The sequence below is a fragment of the Dipodomys spectabilis genome, unplaced genomic scaffold, assembly GCF_019054845.1.
Source record: "Dipodomys spectabilis isolate Male_0828 unplaced genomic scaffold, ASM1905484v1 ptg000226l, whole genome shotgun sequence".
Classification (NCBI taxonomy): domain Eukaryota; kingdom Metazoa; phylum Chordata; class Mammalia; order Rodentia; family Heteromyidae; genus Dipodomys; species Dipodomys spectabilis.
In genome coordinates, this window is record NW_024870903.1 from 2,442,308 (window position 1) to 2,448,378 (window position 6,071).

Consider the following 6,071-nt stretch of genomic DNA (forward strand, 5'->3'; position numbering starts at 1 on the left):
CTAATACTAGTTTTGTTCCAATAAGAAAATCTATGCTGTCAGGGTAAGATATTCTGGTTGGTCTGTTGCTACAGGGAAGAAGAATAAAGGGTCAGGTAGACATTTGTACCAGTAAGACATCATTTAGGAATTTTTAAGCTGCAGAAGTTTAGAAGTAGCTCTTAAGCAAGGCTTACTTTGAATCCATTAGCTCCACAAAGCTAACTCAGTTTATAAATAAGTACTTGAAAAACAATCACCTTTGGACCTAGCTATAAAGGCTTCAAAGTATGATCAAATTTAAAATGAAAAAGACTTAAAATAGTCATTGACAAAAAAATTGCAAATGTGAGCAATCGACCAAACAATATAAGCTTTTCCCAATATACACAGAATTTTAGAGAAGTAAGATCAATAACATTTTTAGGAACAATAAGGTTTCCTAGTTACAAACAGTCAACCAAGGATATATGCCTGTATAAAGATTGCATCAATAACTACTTAAATTTACAGGATACTACATGCTTCAGCAGGACGTTTACCCAAATTACTACAATATAGAGATTATCATGGCACTTGCACAAGGATGATATGAAAATTTGTGAAATATTCCATATTTTTCATTCTTGAGATACAAGAAATGAAAAACAGTTATTAAAAAATTGATTACAAAAATACAAGTCGTTATGTCGAAAAATAAATTTTACAACTTTGTGCGGGTGGAGGGGTAGAGGGAGGATTGAGTGGGGGAGCAAGGGAAGGATGGGAATGGATGGGAAGGGTAAATACAGGAGGAGGCTACAATGCTTGATAAGAAATGTACTCATTATCTTGCCCATGTAATTGTAACCCCTCTGTACAGTATTTTCACAATAAAAAATTTAAAAAGGCAAATGTAACAATATATGTAATTCATTGAACTGAAAGTTAGTTTGACATCAGTGCGTTAAATTCTCACCTTAGAATGGCCTTTACATAGCATAATCTTTACAAAACATTTGAAATTGGATAACATTGTCATTTTATCCCAAAGAAATAAAATACTATAAGGGCCTAGGAAAAAAAAGGAATCTTAAACTTTTTCTGTTTGGAATGCTATCTGAAATAACACATTTATTAACGAACCTATATATTATAAAACAATGTATAATTCAAAGTATTATATCTAGGAGAGAATTAAATAGATTATGGACATTATACAAACAAAATACAGAGTATTTTAAAATATACTTTTTTCATACAAGCACCAGAAATATTTTTAGTTTCTGTACTACTAATTTCAACAGATAAGTTAAAGTGATTTCTGATTTAAAAATCACAAACCCTGCAGAAATCATTATAGATGTATACAAACAACTCTTGAATACATTTTGACATCAAAGTCAGGCAATTCACTTGAAGAATACTATGGAATCCATGAATTTTTAAAGTAAGATATTGCTGTTGCTTTGTATCGTGAAAATATTTTGTACAGACACAAAGATGGATTGGCATTTTTGAAATTTAAGAATCTTAACCAAACCATTATGAGTTAAGAGAACAATTTTTACAGCCTTCCACAATTTAAAAGAGGTAGTGATACATATTTATCCTTTTGGCAATATTAAATACAGTTTCTTCCAAGTTGTTCTTCAGACCTGGTTTGATATAATGCTTCAATAGAAGGCGATCCAGGTATCTTTGCTATTTCTATTCCAAGCAGCAAGATGCAAGGGAGTCAAGAGGACTTTAGTTTGGGCATTGGTATCTGACTCAATGTGAACTAAGAAAGCAGCCACTCTGGTATTATTCAACATATAAGCACTGTGCAGGGGTGTCTAGCCATTCACAGTAATTGCATGAATATCTTCCTTGAGCCACCAACTCATGGACAATGTCTAAGTGCCCACTGGAGGCTTCCCGATGAAGAGAGGTATACTCATCATCATCCCTAGTATTCACATGAGTGGCCTTTTAGGAAAGCAGTGTCTGCACTGTAGTAAGCCGATTATTTTCAGCAGCCCAAACAAAAATTTGCTTTAATACTTCTCCATTTTTTTTTGCAAATGATACCATTCCTCACTTTTTCATCTTGTTCCTTGTCTTCATCAGAATTGCCTAACCAGAGACAGTGAGTACCAGTGGGAATGGGGTGCACATGTATTCCCTAATAGTTCACGTTGGTTGAACTGGTCAGAAAAATCCAGTGAATTTTCTACATCTGTTATTTCACCATGATTTTCTTTATCTTTTTCCAATTTTACTATTGGAAATTATTCTAACTGGAGAGTAGGGAATTGATAGAGAGCAGAGGAAAGGTTTTCCTCCATATTCAAAGGTACAGACTGAAAATGGGACCAGTGGTGTCTTCATGTGCAGCTTATTATAGGAATGAGAAAATATGAAATAATGCCTTCTATGTAAATGATTTGGGAAATGGCAGAGCAGAAAGTGAAATGATGCAACCAAAAATATAAAAGCAAAATTAATTAGGATAATTATGGAGCTGTCACATTATCTATGAGAACCATGAAAGGGAGAGAGGAAGAGAGAGACAGATGTGCAATGACCTAGCTAGCCACAAAATCCATGCCTCTGATCAATTTATAGAGCAAACAATTTTATTTTTTAAAAGAGATGGAAATGGAATTTATGTATTTACTTGAAATTAGTAAATACATTTTTATTAGCCTACATAAAGAGACATAGCTTTGACCAAATTACAGACAAAAATCTAAATCCTTTATAATTCTAGTAACAGATCTGACTGAAATCAGTTGAATCACACTTTTCCTGAAGAGTGAAGGAATAGGTCCAGGCTAGGAAAGAAGCTAGAGAAGGCAGGCTGATTGTATCTGTGACAAAACTTTTTGGAAAATGGTATCAAGGATTAATTACTGATGATCCACTTGCACTGGAAGTGTGAATCTGAACTATTGCTTGCTGATTCTGAACTATTGCTTTAATAATTATAAGTTCCAAGAAGAAAAGGTGAGATTTAATTGATAGCAAAGGATTAGTAATACACTTTGACTTCTCATTAAGCACCTTCAATCATCAAAATCACATCAAGACAATAGACATGCCTACTTTTTTAGATGAAAACAAGTATCTTTAAAAACAAGGTAATTTAATTAAGTATTCCTACAAAGGACTTCTATTTTACTACTGCATTATATAGTTTTTTCTAATGTTGGGTAACAAATAATGGATCTATGTTCAATAGCTCATATGTTCAATAGTGAGTTCTCTTATATTATACCATGGTATTTTTGTTTATGGTTTTAAGAAGAAATTTACTAGCTTAAATTTCTGACAAGACAATATCATCACTGTACAACTTGCTTCTATACTCTAGGTTTTAAATTACTATCTAATATGTGTATTAGATAGCTATAGAGGAAAAACTAAAAGCCACACTTGTGGCTCATGTGTTTATCCTAGCTAATCAGAAAGATGAAATCTGAGGATTGTGGTTTGAAACCAAACCAAGCAAAAAAAAGTCCATTAAATTCTGATTTGAAAGTAACCAGCAAAAGCTAGAAATGGAGCTGTGGGACAAGCAGTAAAATTCTAGGCTTGAGAAAACTACAACAGAAAAACGACAAATTCTGGGACAGAGCCAGGCCATGAGTTCAAGCCTAGTATTAGCACCAAACAAATGAATTAATTAATTAAAATAAATTAAGTGATCACATGTGGCAAGGCAAGTAAAATGTAACACCCATGGTGACTGGATTGTGTATTATTTTGTAATAAGGCAAATTAACGTTTGTCCTAATCACTAAAATTTTATTTGTACTTTTTTGTACTAAACCCTGAATTTAGCATGCAAGTATATGTGTGTACATGTGCACACATGTGTGTATGTATATATGTGTGTGTGTGCTGTTGCAATGTTGCTTGCCAATGTGGACAAGGTGAGGCTCAAAAGAGCTAACTGTGTTGCAATGTTTTTATTTATCAGTGTTCTGTCATGTCATTTCTGTGGAGCCACCCTTCTGTACATTTTATTTGTCAAATAATAACATCATCATAATCAAAACATATACAACATTAAGTTAGATAAAAGAGACCACTTTCAGCTCTTATTATATGTTAGGTAAGAAGATACAGATATAATTAGGTAGTAAGTTATTGCTGTAAGATGACTGTCAGTACAAAATATGTATTTGACCTCTTAAATTGGTTATACTTTTAAGATATACTCGTGGAGTGAGTTTGACTGACTTGACCAAACAGGTATTACTCTCTGGTTATTCCTGTGAAACACAAGGTGAATAAACTCTTTCCAGATTTCTGTTGAAAATAACTTTCTTTGTAACATCATATCTATTCTCACTAAGATAATCAACCCTGTATTTATTAGGTTTGAATATCCCATCATATTGACTGAAAACCAGTATTGTGGATATGCTTGCTAGATATACCTTTCAAAACAAACAAACAAAAAGCATGTGTCACCTCCAGATTGTGGATGCATTTGAAGTTGTTTTGTACATGCAATGGGATCTTCACTAATGGCTCTTTTGTGGAAGTAACTATCACAACTTTAACAAATAAGGCTTTTCGAATATCTTTTCCAATATAAATAACAACCCCGAGAGCGTCTTGCAATTTCTGAAAAGCCTTTGAATATTTTTAGTATTATTTCAGTTCATTGACTATAGAGCTATAGACATTTCTGAAATAAATATTAAGATCTGAAGATGTAAGTGGGTATATAGGATTTTTATGCAATAGAATATTATGAAATATTATGAAATAGAATAAAAGGATATAAGTGAATTTGGTAAGCTAATTATTAGTATAACTTTGTTTTCTAGTAACAGGTTTTTTTTTTCTTTTTTTTGGGTCCGGTCGTGGGGCCTTGAACTCTGGGCCTGGGCACTGTCCCTCAGCTCTTCAGCTCAAGGCTAAGTGCTCTACCGCTTGAGCCACAGCGCCACTTCCGGCTTTTTCCTTTTTGCTTATGTGGTGCTGAGGAATTGAACCCAGGGCCTCATGCATGCAAGGCAAGCACTCTACCACTGAGCCACCTTCCCAGCCCCAGTAACAGTTTTTTGAATGTAGATGATGCAGTTAAATTATTTCCTTTGTGGCTCTGTACTTCAGTTAGTTTTTTAATCTTGATAATTATAAGAGTGAATTTGTAGAAAAATAAAGGTATTTGAAAATGATGGATTAATCTTGTGTTTTCTGTCCTACTCCCAAGAAAATGAGTTATTTTCAAGTGTTAATATTTTATCATTGAATCTTCAATATCACAAGAAATTTTGAAAAACATGCAGTAGTATTGATGTCTTTTTAAACCAATTGTATTCACAAGTTGGAGAGCCTTTAATTCATGCTTAGGTCTTGGTGTCCATGATTTTTAACCTCTCATTCCTAACATTAATGATAGGTAAGACTGCATTTTTGGGTATATGAAAGGTAAATATTTATCTGGGGTCAAAGGTGATTTTTATATCAGTCTTGCTTTAATAACATTTTAAAGTAATACATTTCTCTCAAAATGTTGGGTATAAAAAGCAATCAAAATACCTCTAATGGTAAACAACTTATGTGAGCTACAATGTGGAAATGATTGGTCTATAAGACCTGCAATCTGTTTCCATCAGGAATTGGGGAGATTGTTCTTTCAGTATGACTGCGATGCAGTGTTGTCATGGGATAGAATATAATTTCTACAATTTTGAGCTAGAAATCAAGAATGTTATAGTTTAGCAGTTCCTTTCACCAGGGAGGTATAAATTGATTATGAACTTGGAGTTTTCATATTGCAGTTACCTATTTCCTTTTTTTTTTTTTTTTTTGGTTGGTCTTGGCACTTGAACTCTGGGCTTGAGTACTGTCCCTGCACTCTTCCGCTCAAGTCAAGCACTGTACTGCTTGAGCTACAGTGCCACTTCTGGTTTATTAGCGGTTTATTATAGATAAGAATCTCTCGGACTTTCCTGACTGGGCTGGCTTTGAACCGCGTTCCTCAGATCTCAGCCTCCTGAGTAGCTACGATTACAGGTATAGCCACCGACATCCCGCTTAGTTTCCTATTTTCTAACAAAGATAAAGTGAAATATTATTAGAGTGTGGACAATAATTCTGGGAAATTT

General features: G+C 33.7%; 1 pseudogene; it reads left to right on the forward strand.

The window, feature by feature from the left end:
• Positions 1–500: 500 nt before the first annotated feature.
• Positions 501–600, forward strand: LOC122123220 (annotated as a pseudogene).
• Positions 601–6,071: the final 5,471 nt, after the last annotated feature.